The sequence below is a fragment of the Leuresthes tenuis genome, unplaced genomic scaffold (assembly GCF_036924035.1).
Source record: "Leuresthes tenuis unplaced genomic scaffold, fLeuTen1.0.hap1 SCAF_18, whole genome shotgun sequence".
In the NCBI taxonomy this organism is placed as follows: domain Eukaryota; kingdom Metazoa; phylum Chordata; class Actinopteri; order Atheriniformes; family Atherinopsidae; genus Leuresthes; species Leuresthes tenuis.
The window spans coordinates 28,580,074-28,596,704 of record NW_027325372.1 but is presented as its reverse complement, the minus strand read 5'-3'; the positions used below and the strand labels follow the sequence as shown (position 1 = coordinate 28,596,704).

The 16,631-nt window shown below is 42.7% G+C and overlaps 1 non-coding gene across 1 annotated transcript; it reads right to left on the bottom strand.

Annotated features, from left to right (window-relative positions):
- Positions 1 to 309: 309 nt before the first annotated feature.
- Positions 310 to 423, bottom strand: LOC140276382 (U5 spliceosomal RNA). The gene has a single exon (XR_011908981.1). It is a non-coding gene; the product is annotated as a U5 spliceosomal RNA (small nuclear RNA).
- Positions 424 to 16,631: the final 16,208 nt, after the last annotated feature.

The window sequence follows — 16,631 nt, the reverse complement described above, 5'->3', positions numbered from 1 at the left end:
TTGGTACAAGCCTCAACCAGGTGCCCATGCTCACCACACTTGCGGCAGAACTTGGGCTGCCCCTGGTAGTGGATGTAACCTCGGTTTTCAAGGTGGCCAGAGTGTCGCCCACCCGCTGCACTGAGCACTCTTCAGCCCTTTTAAATGGTATAACTTTGCACTCCCGCACGCTCCAGCAAGCACCATTCAAGCAACAACTTTGCACTCCAGCTTCGAACATCGGCACAGTCGCAACAAGTAAGGCGACTCTACTCAGAGAAGTCACTCTGCACAGTAAGAAGATTTCTTTTGCACAGACAGAAAGGGCTTCACCCGCAAAGGTAAAGCCTGCCAAAAATAGAAACAACTCATTAGTGCTGCTCTCCACAGAAATCTTTAGTAAAAGGCGAAAGACTTGTACGTTATGAAGAGAAACCAGAGTACGATTATCCGTCACTGCGGGAGCAGGGCATAAGGCTTGTTGGCATAGCCACCTTCCCCATGGTGAGCTTTGCTTGGTTGAGCCGCTTGCTCCCCCCCCCTTGCTCCTCGGCTGACCAAGTAGGAACAATCGGGCCCTATTCGATGGCTGCCTTGTCTTTTACTCTGTGCAAAAGACAAGGCAGCAACAAAAACACCACGAGAATCCCGTATTGAGGCTTTGTTCTGACCGCTCATTCGGTGTCGCGTTTCTTTCAAGCAATTCTCCCGGTTAGCCCACACTCGGCTCGCTCCCATAGCCGTGTTAAAGTCTACTTCGCATTCACTCTCTTTTCTCAGCAGACTCTTGGGATTTTATCTATAAAATGAATTCCTTCACTCAAACTATGTGAAAAATGCTTTGTCCTTAATATTTACCATGTCTAGAAAGATTTAAACAAAAAAAACAACGTTGTACTTTGCAGTAAAAGAAAGAGCAAATCTAAAGTTTCAGGAATCCGAGAATAAGCTTACTTTCATGAGTGCTTCACGATTTCGGATTTTGCTATAAAATGAATTCCTTCACTCAAACTAAATTAAAACTGCTAAACCGCTAATCTGTTATATGTAAGGCAGATGTCAAATTCACCGAAATAGGATCAAAGGGTATTCGGCCAATCGAGCTGTAGCAGCTTCGGTAAAAGAGTATAAGTTGAAGAGTTTGTGAATAAAGGTGTGCGCACACATAGTGTGCTGTACGAAAATAGGCAGGGAGCAATGCCGGCTGGGGTATATGTTCTTGTATGTTGTCTGACTGTTTGATTTGAATGTGTTGTGTAAGTGTCCTGTTGAATGTTACATGTTTGGGCTTTGACACGCTTCACTGTGGTTGTTAACTGTGTGGTGTGTCCTGAAATGTTATATGTTTGGGCTGTGTGACATGCTTAATGCTTGTCAGTAGCTACCCACTTATTCATATATAGCAACTGACAACATAAGAAGTCCGGACATACTTTGATAGTAGTTGTAGAAGTATCCTTATTGATAATAGATCACTAATTCATAGTGATAGAACAGTAGATGAACAGGTGCTTGCACATGTCTTACGAAAATAAAATGTGTGTATCATTGCTGACGGCAGAGCAATACTGCCAAACTTATGAGTTCTTGTGGCAAACTTGATTCAGTGTCTTGACGTGTATACGCTGTTTCGCTGACTTGATTGTCACAAGAAACAAAGTGTGTTTGATAAGATCCGACCATTTTATTACGGGAGGATCAGTATGTATGGATTCTGATGTGACTGATAAACCCAGTCGTATCTTAAGCATAATCTAATACGTGAGACAACGCCCTGGCACACGATAAAAAAAAAAAAGAGAGAGAGCGGTTTTGTGTCCCCACAGTCCATAATGTAGAAAAGAGAGAAAAAAGCCTTTCTGATTTGGTGTGTGTGCTCATAGTGCAGAGTGTAGAGAAAAGAAAGCCGTTTTGGTGTCACGGGTGTTGTGACTTACACACACACATTTCTAAATTGAGAAAGGAAATTATTTTAGAGGAAGCACTAGAGTTTAGATCCCACATTTGTTGATAGGCATTCATTTATTTCTTCACTTCTGATGAAGTTTCAACAATAAACAACAAACTTTGTATTATGAGAAAGAACCAGACTCATTCTTCAGGAATCCGAAAATAAGCTCTATTTTATGAGTTATGCACGAATTCGGATTCTCCTATAAAACGAATTCCTTAACTCAAACCAAGTTAAGACTGCTTTGTCCTTCATATTTATTCATGTCTAATCAAGTTTCAACGATAAACAACGTTGTACTTTGTAGAATGAGAAAGAACTGTCCCCACAGTCCATAATGTAGAAAAGAGAGAAAAAAGCCTTTCTGATTTGGTGTGTGTGCTCATAGTGCAGAGTGTAGAGAAAAGAAAGCCGTTTTGGTGTCACGGGTGTTGTGACTTACACACACACATTTCTAAATTGAGAAAGGAAATTATTTTAGAGGAAGCACTAGAGTTTAGATCCCACATTTGTTGATAGGCATTCATTTATTTCTTCACTTCTGATGAAGTTTCAACAATAAACAACAAACTTTGTATTATGAGAAAGAACCAGACTCATTCTTCAGGAATCCGAAAATAAGCTCTATTTTATGAGTTATGCACGAATTCGGATTCTCCTATAAAACGAATTCCTTAACTCAAACCAAGTTAAGACTGCTTTGTCCTTCATATTTATTCATGTCTAATCAAGTTTCAACGATAAACAACGTTGTACTTTGTAGAATGAGAAAGAACTTCTTCAGCAATAAGCATCTCTCGACATATGACGAAATACAGATTTTGCTATAAAATTAATACCTTCTATCAGCCTGACTTAAAACTGTTTGTCCTCCTTATTTATCCACTTCAAATCAAGTTTCAACAATTAAAAAAAATTGTAGTTTGAGAAAGAACAACTTAATCTTCAGCAATCAGTATAAAAAGAGGTGCAAATGCCAACCAAACATACCTAAAAGGTGGAGCGGAAGTATTCAGCTGCAAGTAGGTGTGAATGTTCGACCATAATTTGAAAAAAGCGGGTAAGAAAAGGTTCGAATGCCCGACTATATATTAACAAAAGCGGGAGGAGAGGTCTTCGGATGAGAGTGGGTGAGAATTTCCAACCATAATCTATAAAATACGGTGAAAAAAAATATGTGAATGCCTCATAGAACACTAAAAGCGGAAGTGTTCGGCTGCAAGAAGGTGTGAATGTCCGACTATATTTGGTGAAAAGCAGGTGAAGCAAGGTCTGAATGCCCAACCTTACATCATCAAAAGCAGGAGTGCATGTGTTCGGCTACAAGAAGGTGTGAACGTCCAACCAAAGTTTGTAAAAAGCAGTTAAGAAAAGGTTCGAATATCCAACCATACATAATCAAAAGCGGGAGCAGAGCTGTTCGACTGCAAGTAGGTGTGAATGTCAGATCATAATTTGCAAAAAGCTGATGAGAAAGGGTGAGAATGCCCGACTATACACCATCAAATGCGGTAGCGGAGTTGTTCGGCTGTGAGTAGGTGTGAATCTCCAACCATAATTGCTGAAAAATGTGTTAGAAAAGGTAAAAATGCCGGTCCATACATAATCAAAATCGGGAGAGGTGGTGTTCAGTTGCAAGAAGGTCTAAATGTCCATCAATAATTGCTAGAAAACATGAAAGAAAATTTTCGAAAATCAAACCACACATGATCATAAGTGGGAGCGGAGTTGTTCGGCTGTGAGTAGGTGTGAATGTCCGACCATAATTGCTGAAAAATGTGTTAGAAAAGGTAAGAATGCCGGTCCATACATCATCAAAAGCGAGAGAGGTTGTGTTCGGCTGCAAGTAGGTGTGAATGTCCAGCCATAATTACTCACAAACGGGTAAGAAAACGTAGTATTGCCAGACCATATATGATCAAAACAGGGAGCGGATGTGGTTCAGCTGCAAGAAGGTTTGAATGTCCGACTAAAGTTCAAATATATTAACAAAAGCGGGAGGAGAGGTCTTCGGATGAGAGTGGTTGAAAATTTCCAACCATAATGTATAAAATGCGGTGAAAAAAAGGTGTGATAGAACACTAAAAGGTGGAGCGGAAGTGTTCGGCTGCAAGAAGGTGTGAATGTCCGACTATATTTGGTGAAAAGCAGGTGAAGCAAGGTCTGAATGCCCAACCTTACATCATCAAAAGCGAGAAAAGAGGTGTTTGGCTGCAAGAAGGCCATAGTTTGCCAAAAGCGGGTAAGGTGCGAATGTCCGACTAAATATCAACAAAATTTGGGGCGGAGGTCTTCGGATGCAAGTGGGTGTGAATGTCCGACTATATTTGGTGAAAAGTAGGTGAAGCAAGGTCTGAATGCCCAACCTTACATCATCAAAAGCGAGATCAGAGGTTTTTGGCTGCAAGAAGGCCATAGTTTGCCAAAAGCGGGTAAGGTGCGAATGACCGACTAAATATCAACAAAAGTGGGGGCGGAGGTCTTCGGATGCAAGTGGGTGTGAATATCCCACCATACAAGTATGGTGGAGAGGAAGCTGTGAATGGCCGACCATAGTAAAAGGCGGGTGAGAGAAGGTGCGAATGTCAAACCATACATAATCAAAACAGGGAGCGGAGGTGTTCTGCTGTAAGAAGGTGTGAATGTCCAACCATAGTTGGTAAAAAGCGGGTAAGAAAAGGTTAAAATACCCGACTGTACACAATCAATAGCGGGAGCGGAGTTGTTCGGCTACTAAAAGGTGTGAAAGTCCGACCATGGTTTGTAAAAAGCGGGTAAGAAAAGGTGCGAATGCCCGACAATGTATGATCAAAAGAGGGAGTGGAGGTTTTCGGATGCAAGAAGGTCTGAATGTCCAACCATAATTTGTAAAAACCGGGGAAGAAAAGGCTCGAAAGCCCGACTATACACCATCAAAAGTGGGAGCGGAGGTGTTCAGCTGCAAGACGGTCTGAATGTCCATCAATAATTGCTAGAAAACATGAAAGAAAATTTTCGAATATCAAACTGCACATGATCATAAGCGGGAGAGGAGGTGTTCAGCTGCAAGAAGGTGTGAATGTCTACCCATAATTACTGAAAAATGGGTAAGAAAAGGTGCGAATGCCTAACCATACATCATCAAAATAGGGAGCGGAGGTGTTCCGCTGTAAGACGGTGTGAATGTCCGACCATAGATGGTAAAAAGCGGCTAAGAAAAGGTTAAATTACCCGACTGTACACAATCAAAAGAGGGAGCGGAGTTGTTCAGCTAAGAGAAGGTGTGAAAGTCCGACCTTGGTTTGTAAAAAGCGGGTAAGAAAAGGTTCGTATGCCCGAATATACACCATCAAAAGCGGAAGCGGAGTTGTTCGGCTGTGAGTAGGTGTGAATCTCCAACCATAATTGCTGAAAAATGTGTTAGAAAAGGTAAAAATGCCGGTCCATACATAATCAAAATCGGGAGAGGTGGTGTTCAGCTGCAAGAAGGTCTAAATGTCCATCAATAATTGCTAGAAAACATGAAAGAAAATTTTCGAAAATCAAACCACACATGATCATAAGTGGGAGAGGAGGTGTTCAGCTGCAAGAAGGTGTGAATGTCCACCCATAATACCTGAAAAATGGGTAAAAAAAAAGGTGCGAATGCCCAACCATACATCATCAAAAGCAGGAGTGCATGTGTTCGGCTACAAGAAGGTGTGAACGTCCAACCAAAGTTTGTAAAAAGCAGTTAAGAAAAGGTTCGAATATCCAACCATACATAATCAAAAGCGGGAGCAGAGCTTTTTGACTGCAAGTAGGTGTGAATGTCAGATCATAATTTGCAAAAAGCTGATGAGAAAGGGTGAGAATGCCCGACTATACACCATCAAATGCGGGAGCGGAGTTGTTTGGCTGTGAGTAGGTGTGAATCTCCGACCATAATTGCTGAAAAATGTGTTAGAAAAGGTAAGAATGCCGGTCCATACATCATCAAAAACGAGAGAGGTTGTGTTCGGCTGCAAGTAGGTGTGAATGTCCAGCCATAATTACTCACAAACGGGTAAGAAAAGGTACTATTGCCTGACCATATATGATCAAAACAGGGAGCGGAGGTGGTTCAGCTGCAAGAAGGTTTGAATGTCCGACTAAAGTTCAAATATATTAACAAAAGCGGGAGGAGAGGTCTTCGGATGAGAGTGGTTGAAAATTTCCAACCATAATGTATAAAATGCGGTGAAAAAAAGATGTGATAGAACACTAAAAGGTGGAGCGGAAGTGTTCGGCTGCAAGAAGGTGTGAATGTCCGACTATATTTGGTGAAAAGCAGGTGAAGCAAGGTCTGAATGCCCAACCTTACATCATCAAAAGCGAGATCAGAGGTGTTTGGCTGCAAGAAGGCCATAGTTTGCCAAAAGCGGGTAAGGTGCGAATGTCCGACTAAATATCAACAAAATTTGGGGCGGAGGTCTTCGGATGCAAGTGGGTGTGAATGTCCGACTATATTTGGTGAAAAGCAGGTGAAGCAAGGTCTGAATGCCCAACCTTACATCATCAAAAGCGAGATCAGAGGTGTTTGGCTGCAAGAAGGCCATAGTTTGCCAAAAGCGGGTAAGGTGCGAATGACCGACTAAATATCAACAAAAGTGGGGGCGGAGGTCTTCGGATGCAGGTGGGTGTGAATATCCCACCATACAAGTATGGTGGAGAGGAAGCTGTGAATGGCCGACCATAGTAAAAGGCGGGTGAGAGAAGGTGCGAATGTCAAACCATACATAATCAAAACAGGGAGCGGAGGTGTTCTGCTGTAAGTAGGTGTGAATGTCCAACCATAGTTGGTAAAAAGCGGGTAAGAAAAGGTTAAAATACCCGACTGTACACAATCAATAGCGGGAGCGGATGTGTTCGGCTACTAAAAGGTGTGAAAGTCCGACCATGGTTTGTAAAAAGCGGGTAAGAAAAGGTGCGAATGCCCGACAATGTATGATCAAAAGAGAGAGTGGAGGTTTTCGGCTGCAAGAAGGTCTGAATGTCCAACCATAATTTGTAAAAACCGGGGAAGAAAAGGCTCGAAAGCCCGACTATACAGCATCAAAAGTGGGAGCGGAGGTGTTCAGCTGCAAGACGGTCTGAATGTCCATCAATAATTGCTAGAAAATGTGAAAGAAAATTTTCGAATATCAAACTGCACATGATCATAAGCGGGAGAGGAGGATTTCAGCTGCAAGAAGGTGTGAATGTCCGACCATAGATGGTAAAAAGCGGGTAAGAAAAGGTTAAATTACCCGACTGTACACAATCAAAAGAGGGAGCAGAGTTGTTCAGCTAAGAGAAGGTGTGAAAGTCCGACCTTGGTTTGTAAAAAGCGGGTAAGAAAAGGTTCATATGCCCGAATATACACCATCAAAAGCGGAAGCAGAGGTGTTCGGCTGCAAGATATTGTGAACGTCCGACCAAAGTTTGTAAAAAGCAGTTAAGAAAAGGTTCGAATATCTAACCATACATAATCAAAAGCGGGAGCAGAGCTGTTCGACTGCAAGTAGGTGTGAATGTCAGATCATAATTTGCAAAAAGCTGATGAGAAAGGGTCAGAATGCCCGACTATACACCATCAAATGCGGTAGCGGAGTTGTTCGGCTGTGAGTAGGTGTGAATCTCCAACCATAATTGCTGAAAAATGTGTTAGAAAAGGTAAAAATGCCGGTCCATACATCATCAAAATCGGGAGAGGTGGTGTTCAGCTGCAAGAAGGTCTAAATGTCCATCAATAATTGCTAGAAAACATGAAAGAAAATTTTCGAAAATCAAACCACACATGATCATAAGTGGGAGAGGAGGTGTTCAGCTGCAAGACGGTGTGAATGTCCACCTATAATACCTGAAAAATGGGTAAAAAAAAGGTGCGAATGCCCAACCATACATCATCAAAAGCAGGAGTGCATGTGTTCGGCTACAAGAAGGTGTGAACGTCCAACCAAAGTTTGTAAAAAGCAGTTAAGAAAAGGTTCGAATATCATACCAAACATAATCAAAAGCAGGAGCAGAGCTGTTCGACTGCAAGTAGGTGTGAATGTCAGATCATAATTTGCAAAAAGGTGATGAGAAAGGGTGAGAATGCCCGACTATACACCATCAAATGCGGGAGCGGAGTTGTTCGGCTGTGAGTAGGTGTGAATCTCCGACCATAATTGCTGAAAAATGTGTTAGAAAAGGTAAGAATGCCGGTCCATACATCATCAAAAGCGAGAGAGGTTGTGTTCGGCTGCAAGTAGGTGTGACTGTTCGACTAAAGTTTGTAAAAAGTGGGTAAGACAAGGTGCGAATGCCTGACAATGTATGATCAAAAGCGGGAGCGGAGGTGTTCAGCTGCAAGAAGGTCTACATGTCCATCAATAATTGCTAGAAAACATGAAAGAAACTTTTCGAAAATCAAACCGCACATGATCATAAGTGGGATAGGAGGTGTTCAGCTGCATGGTGTGAATGTCCACCCATAATTCCTGAAAAATGGGCAAAAAAAAGGTGTGAATGCCCAACCATACATCATCAAAAGCAGGAGTGGAAGTGTTTGGCTACAAGAAGGTGTGAACGTCCAACCAAAATATGTAAAAAGAAGTTAAGAAAAGGTTCGAATATCCAACCAAACATAATCAAAAGCGGGAGCAGAGCTGTTCGACTGCAAGTAGGTGTGAATGTCAGATCATAATTTGCAAAAAGCTGATGAGAAAGGGTGAGAATGCCCGACTATACACCATCAAATGCGGTAGCGGAGTTGTTCGGCTGTGAGTAGGTGTGAATCTCCAACCATAATTGCTGAAAAATGTGTTAGAAAAGGTAAAAATGCCGGTCCATACATCATCAAAAACGAGAGAGGTTGTGTTCGGCTGCAAGTAGGTGTGAATGTCCAGCCATAATTACTCACAAACGGGTAAGAAAAGGTACTATTGCCTGACCATATATGATCAAAACAGGGAGCGGAGGTGGTTCAGCTGCAAGAAGGTTTGAATGTCCGACTAAAGTTCAAATATATTAACAAAAGCGGGAGGAGAGGTCTTCGGATGAGAGTGGTTGAAAATTTCCAACCATAATGTATAAAATGCGGTGAAAAAAAGGTGTGATAGAACACTAAAAGGTGGAGCGGAAGTGTTCGGCTGCAAGAAGGTGTGAATGTCCGACTATATTTGGTGAAAAGCAGGTGAAGCAAGGTCTGAATGCCCAACCTTACATCATCAAAAGCGAGATCAGAGGTGTTTGGCTGCAAGAAGGCCATAGTTTGCCAAAAGCGGGTAAGGTGCGAATGTCCGACTAAATATCAACAAAATTTGGGGCGGAGGTCTTCGGATGCAAGTGGGTGTGAATGTCCGACTATATTTGGTGAAAAGCAGGTGAAGCAAGGTCTGAATGCCCAACCTTACATCATCAAAAGCGAGATCAGAGGTGTTTGGCTGCAAGAAGGCCATAGTTTGCCAAAAGCGGGTAAGGTGCGAATGACCGACTAAATATCAACAAAAGTGGGGGCGGAGGTCTTCGGATGCAGGTGGGTGTGAATATCCCACCATACAAGTATGGTGGAGAGGAAGCTGTGAATGTCCGACCATAGTAAAAGGCGGGTGAGAGAAGGTGCGAATGTCAAACCATACATAATCAAAACAGGGAGCGGAGGTGTTCTGCTGTAAGTAGGTGTGAATGTCCAACCATAGTTGGTAAAAAGCGGGTAAGAAAAGGTTAAAATACCCGACTGTACACAATCAATAGCGGGAGCGGAGTTGTTCGGCTACTAAAAGGTGTGAAAGTCCGACCATGGTTTGTAAAAAGCGGGTAAGAAAAGGTGCGAATGCCCGACAATGTATGATCAAAAGAGGGAGTGGAGGTTTTCGGCTGCAAGAAGGTCTGAATGTCCAACCATAATTTGTAAAAACCGGGGAAGAAAAGGCTCGAAAGCCCGACTATACACCATCAAAAGTGGGAGCGGAGGTGTTCAGCTGCAAGACGGTCTGAATGTCCATCAATAATTGCTAGAAAACATGAAAGAAAATTTTCGAATATCAAACTGCACATGATCATAAGCGGGAGAGGAGGTGTTCAGCTGCAAGAAGGTGTGAATGTCTACCCATAATTACTGAAAAATGGGTAAGAAAAGGTGCGAATGCCTAACCATACATCATCAAAATAGGGAGCGGAGGTGTTCCGCTGTAAGACGGTGTGAATGTCCGACCATAGATGGTAAAAAGCGGCTAAGAAAAGGTTAAATTACCCGACTGTACACAATCAAAAGAGGGAGCGGAGTTGTTCAGCTAAGAGAAGGTGTGAAAGTCCGACCTTGGTTTGTAAAAAGCGGGTAAGAAAAGGTTCGTATGCCCGAATATACACCATCAAAAGCGGAAGCGGAGTTGTTCGGCTGTGAGTAGGTGTGAATCTCCAACCATAATTGCTGAAAAATGTGTTAGAAAAGGTAAAAATGCCGGTCCATACATAATCAAAATCGGGAGAGGTGGTGTTCAGCTGCAAGAAGGTCTAAATGTCCATCAATAATTAATAGAAAACATGAAAGAAAATTTTCGAAAATCAAACCACACATGATCATAAGTGGGAGAGGAGGTGTTCAGCTGCAAGAAGGTGTGAATGTCCACCCATAATACCTGAAAAATGGGTAAAAAAAAAGGTGCGAATGCCCAACCATACATCATCAAAAGCAGGAGTGCATGTGTTCGGCTACAAGAAGGTGTGAACGTCCAACCAAAGTTTGTAAAAAGCAGTTAAGAAAAGGTTCGAATATCCAACCATACATAATCAAAAGCGGGAGCAGAGCTTTTCGACTGCAAGTAGGTGTGAATGTCAGATCATAATTTGCAAAAAGCTGATGAGAAAGGGTGAGAATGCCCGACTATACACCATCAAATGCGGGAGCGGAGTTGTTTGGCTGTGAGTAGGTGTGAATCTCCGACCATAATTGCTGAAAAATGTGTTAGAAAAGGTAAGAATGCCGGTCCATACATCATCAAAAACGAGAGAGGTTGTGTTCGGCTGCAAGTAGGTGTGAATGTCCAGCCATAATTACTCACAAACGGGTAAGAAAAGGTACTATTGCCTGACCATATATGATCAAAACAGGGAGCGGAGGTGGTTCAGCTGCAAGAAGGTTTGAATGTCCGACTAAAGTTCAAATATATTAACAAAAGCGGGAGGAGAGGTCTTCGGATGAGAGTGGTTGAAAATTTCCAACCATAATGTATAAAATGCGGTGAAAAAAAGGTGTGATAGAACACTAAAAGGTGGAGCGGAAGTGTTCGGCTGCAAGAAGGTGTGAATGTCCGACTATATTTGGTGAAAAGCAGGTGAAGCAAGGTCTGAATGCCCAACCTTACATCATCAAAAGCGAGATCAGAGGTGTTTGGCTGCAAGAAGGCCATAGTTTGCCAAAAGCGGGTAAGGTGCGAATGTCCGACTAAATATCAACAAAATTTGGGGCGGAGGTCTTCGGATGCAAGTGGGTGTGAATGTCCGACTATATTTGGTGAAAAGCAGGTGAAGCAAGGTCTGAATGCCCAACCTTACATCATCAAAAGCGAGATCAGAGGTGTTTGGCTGCAAGAAGGCCATAGTTTGCCAAAAGCGGGTAAGGTGCGAATGACCGACTAAATATCAACAAAAGTGGGGGCGGAGGTCTTCGGATGCAGGTGGGTGTGAATATCCCACCATACAAGTATGGTGGAGAGGAAGCTGTGAATGGCCGACCATAGTAAAAGGCGGGTGAGAGAAGGTGCGAATGTCAAACCATACATAATCAAAACAGGGAGCGGAGGTGTTCTGCTGTAAGTAGGTGTGAATGTCCAACCATAGTTGGTAAAAAGCGGGTAAGAAAAGGTTAAAATACCCGACTGTACACAATCAATAGCGGGAGCGGATGTGTTCGGCTACTAAAAGGTGTGAAAGTCCGACCATGGTTTGTAAAAAGCGGGTAAGAAAAGGTGCGAATGCCCGACAATGTATGATCAAAAGAGAGAGTGGAGGTTTTCGGCTGCAAGAAGGTCTGAATGTCCAACCATAATTTGTAAAAACCGGGGAAGAAAAGGCTCGAAAGCCCGACTATACAGCATCAAAAGTGGGAGCGGAGGTGTTCAGCTGCAAGACGGTCTGAATGTCCATCAATAATTGCTAGAAAATGTGAAAGAAAATTTTCGAATATCAAACTGCACATGATCATAAGCGGGAGAGGAGGATTTCAGCTGCAAGAAGGTGTGAATGTCCGACCATAGATGGTAAAAAGTGGGTAAGAAAAGGTTAAATTACCCGACTGTACACAATCAAAAGAGGGAGCGGAGTTGTTCAGCTAAGAGAAGGTGTGAAAGTCCGACCTTGGTTTGTAAAAAGCGGGTAAGAAAAGGTTCATATGCCCGAATATACACCATCAAAAGCGGAAGCAGAGGTGTTCGGCTGCAAGATATTGTGAACGTCCGACCAAAGTTTGTAAAAAGCAGTTAAGAAAACGTTCGAATATCTAACCATACATAATCAAAAGCGGGAGCAGAGCTGTTCGACTGCAAGTAGGTGTGAATGTCAGATCATAATTTGCAAAAAGCTGATGAGAAAGGGTCAGAATGCCCGACTATACACCATCAAATGCGGTAGCGGAGTTGTTCGGCTGTGAGTAGGTGTGAATCTCCAACCATAATTGCTGAAAAATGTGTTAGAAAAGGTAAAAATGCCGGTCCATACATCATCAAAATCGGGAGAGGTGGTGTTCAGCTGCAAGAAGGTCTAAATGTCCATCAATAATTGCTAGAAAACATGAAAGAAAATTTTCGAAAATCAAACCACACATGATCATAAGTGGGAGAGGAGGTGTTCAGCTGCAAGACGGTGTGAATGTCCACCTATAATACCTGAAAAATGGGTAAAAAAAAGGTGCGAATGCCCAACCATACATCATCAAAAGCAGGAGTGCATGTGTTCGGCTACAAGAAGGTGTGAACGTCCAACCAAAGTTTGTAAAAAGCAGTTAAGAAAAGGTTCGAATATCATACCAAACATAATCAAAAGCAGGAGCAGAGCTGTTCGACTGCAAGTAGGTGTGAATGTCAGATCATAATTTGCAAAAAGGTGATGAGAAAGGGTGAGAATGCCCGACTATACACCATCAAATGCGGGAGCGGAGTTGTTCGGCTGTGAGTAGGTGTGAATCTCCGACCATAATTGCTGAAAAATGTGTTAGAAAAGGTAAGAATGCCGGTCCATACATCATCAAAAGCGAGAGAGGTTGTGTTCGGCTGCAAGTAGGTGTGACTGTTCGACTAAAGTTTGTAAAAAGTGGGTAAGACAAGGTGCGAATGCCTGACAATGTATGATCAAAAGCGGGAGCGGAGGTGTTCAGCTGCAAGAAGGTCTACATGTCCATCAATAATTGCTAGAAAACATGAAAGAAACTTTTCGAAAATCAAACCGCACATGATCATAAGTGGGATAGGAGGTGTTCAGCTGCATGGTGTGAATGTCCACCCATAATTCCTGAAAAATGGGCAAAAAAAGGTGTGAATGCCCAACCATACATCATCAAAAGCAGGAGTGGAAGTGTTTGGCTACAAGAAGGTGTGAACGTCCAACCAAAATATGTAAAAAGAAGTTAAGAAAAGGTTCGAATATCCAACCAAACATAATCAAAAGCGGGAGCAGAGCTGTTCGACTGCAAGTAGGTGTGAATGTCAGATCATAATTTGCAAAAAGCTGATGAGAAAGGGTGAGAATGCCCGACTATACACCATCAAATGCGGTAGCGGAGTTGTTCGGCTGTGAGTAGGTGTGAATCTCCAACCATAATTGCTGAAAAATGTGTTAGAAAAGGTAAAAATGCCGGTCCATACATCATCAAAAGCGAGAGGGGTTGTGTTCGGCTGCAAGTAGGTGTGACTGTTCGACTAAAGTTTGTAAAAAGTGGGTAAGACAAGGTGCGAATGCCTGACAATGTATGATCAAAAGCGGGAGCGGAGGTGTTCAGCTGCAAGAAGGTCTACATGTCCATCAATAATTGCTAGAAAACATGAAAGAAACTTTTCGAAAATCAAACCGCACATGATCATAAGTGGGATAGGAGGTGTTCAGCTGCATGGTGTGAATGTCCACCCATAATTCCTGAAAAATGGGCAAAAAAAAGGTGTGAATGCCCAACCATACATCATCAAAAGCAGGAGTGGAAGTGTTTGGCTACAAGAAGGTGTGAACGTCCAACCAAAATATGTAAAAAGAAGTTAAGAAAAGGTTCGAATATCCAACCAAACATAATCAAAAGCGGGAGCAGAGCTGTTCGACTGCAAGTAGGTGTGAATGTCAGATCATAATTTGCAAAAAGCTGATGAGAAAGGGTGAGAATGCCCGACTATACACCATCAAATGCGGTAGCGGAGTTGTTCGGCTGTGAGTAGGTGTGAATCTCCAACCATAATTGCTGAAAAATGTGTTAGAAAAGGTAAAAATGCCGGTCCATACATCATCAAAAGCGAGAGGGGTTGTGTTCGGCTGTAAGTAGGTGTGAATGTCCAGCCATAATTACTCACAAACGGGTAAGAAAAGGTAGTATTGCCAGACCATATATGATCAAAACAGGGAGCGGAGGTGGTTCAGCTGCAAGAAGGTTTGAATGTCCGACTAAAGTTCAAATATATTAAAGAAAGCGGGAGGAGAGGTCTTCGGATGAGAGTGGTTGAAAATTTCCGACCATAATGTATAAAATGCGGTGAAAAAAAGGTGTGATAGAACACTAAAAGGTGGAGCGGAAGTGTTCGGCTGCAAGAAGGTGTGAATGTCCGACTATATTTGGTGAAAAGCAGGTGAAGCAAGGTCTGAATGCCAAACCTTACATCATCAAATGCGAGATCAGAGGTGTTTGGCTGCAAGAAGGCCATAGTTTGCCATAAGCGGGTAAGGTGCGAAATTTCGGGCAGAGGTCTTCGGATGCAAGTGGGTGTGAATATCCAACCATACAAGTATGGTGGAGAGGAAGCTGTGAATAGCCTACCATAGTTGGTAAAAAGCGGGTAAGAAAAGGTTAAAATACCCGACTGTACACAATCAATAGCGGGAGCGGATGTGTTCGGCTACAAGAAGGTGTGAAAGTCCGACCATGGTTTGTAAAAAGCGGGTAAGAAAAGGTGCGAATGTCCGACAATGTATGATCAAAAGAGAGAGCGGAGGTTTTCGGATACAAGAAGGTTTGAATGTCCCACCATAGTTTGTAAAAAGCGGATAAGAAAAGGTTTGAATGCCCGACTATACACCATCAAAAGCGGGAGCAGAGGTGTTCCGCTGTAAGACGGTGTGAATGTCCGACCATAGTTGGCAAAAAGCGGGTAAGAAAAGGTTAAAATACCCGACTGTACACAATCAATAGCAGGAGCGGAGTAGTTCGGCTACAAGAAGGTGTGAAAGTCCGACCATGGTTTGTAAAAACCAGGAAGAAAAGGCTCGAAAGCCCGACTATACACCATCAAAAAGAAGGTTTGAATGTCCATCAATAATTGCTTTAAAACAAGAAAGTAAATTTTCGAATATCAAACCGTACATGATCATAAGCGGGAGAGGAGGTGTTCCGCTGTAAGACGGTGTGAATGTCCGACCATAGTTGGTAAAAAGTGGGTAAGAAAAGGTTAAAATACCCGACTGTACACAATCAATAGCGGGAGCGGAGTTGTTCGGCTACTAAAATGTGTGAAAGTCCGAACCTGGTTTGTAAAAAGCGGGTAAGAAAAGGTTCGAATGCCCGAACATACACCATCAAAAGAGGGAGCGGAGGTGTTCCGCTGTAAGACGGTGTGAATGTCCGATCATAGTTGGTAAAAAGCGGGTAAGAAAAGGTTAAAATACCCGACTGTACACAATCAAAAGAGGGAGCGGAGTTGTTCAGCTAAGAGAAGGTGTGAAAGTCCGACCATGGTTTGTAAAAAGCAGGAAGAAAAGGCTCGAAAGCCCGACTATACACCATCAAAAAGAAGGTTTGAATGTCCATCAATAATTGCTTTAAAACAAGAAAGTAAATTTTCGAATATCAAACCGTACATGATCATAAGCGGGAGAGGAGGTGTTCCGCTGTAAGACGGTGTGAATGTCCGACCATAGTTGGTAAAAAGCGGGTAAGAAAAGGTTAAAATACCCGACTGTACACAATCAATAGCGGGAGCGGAGTTGTTTGGCTACTAAAAGGTGTGAAAGTCCGACCCTGGTTTGTAAAAAGCGGGTAAGAAAAGGTTCGAATGCCCGAACATACACCATCAAAAGAGGGAGCGGAGGTGTTCCGCTGTAAGACGGTGTGAATGTCCGATCATAGTTGGTAAAAAGCGGGTAAGAAAAGGTTAAAATACCCGACTGTACACAATCAAAAGAGGGAGCGGAGTTGTTCAGCTAAGAGAAGGTGTGAACGTCCGACCAAAGTTTGTAAAAAAGCAGTTAAGAAAAGGTTCGAATATCTAACCAAACATAATCAAAAGCGGGAAGAGAGCTGTTCGACTGCAAGTAGGTGTGAATGTCAGAGAATAATTTGCAAAAAGCTGATGAGAAAGGGTGAGAAATCCCGACTATACACCATCAAATGCGGTAGCGGAGTTGTTCGGCTGTGAGTAGGTGTGATTTTCCAACCATAATTGCTGAAAAATGTGTTAGAAAAGGTAAGAATGCCGGTCCATACATCATCAAAAGCGGGAGAGGTGGTGTTCGGCTGCAAGTAGGTGTGAATGTCCATTAATAATTGCTTTAA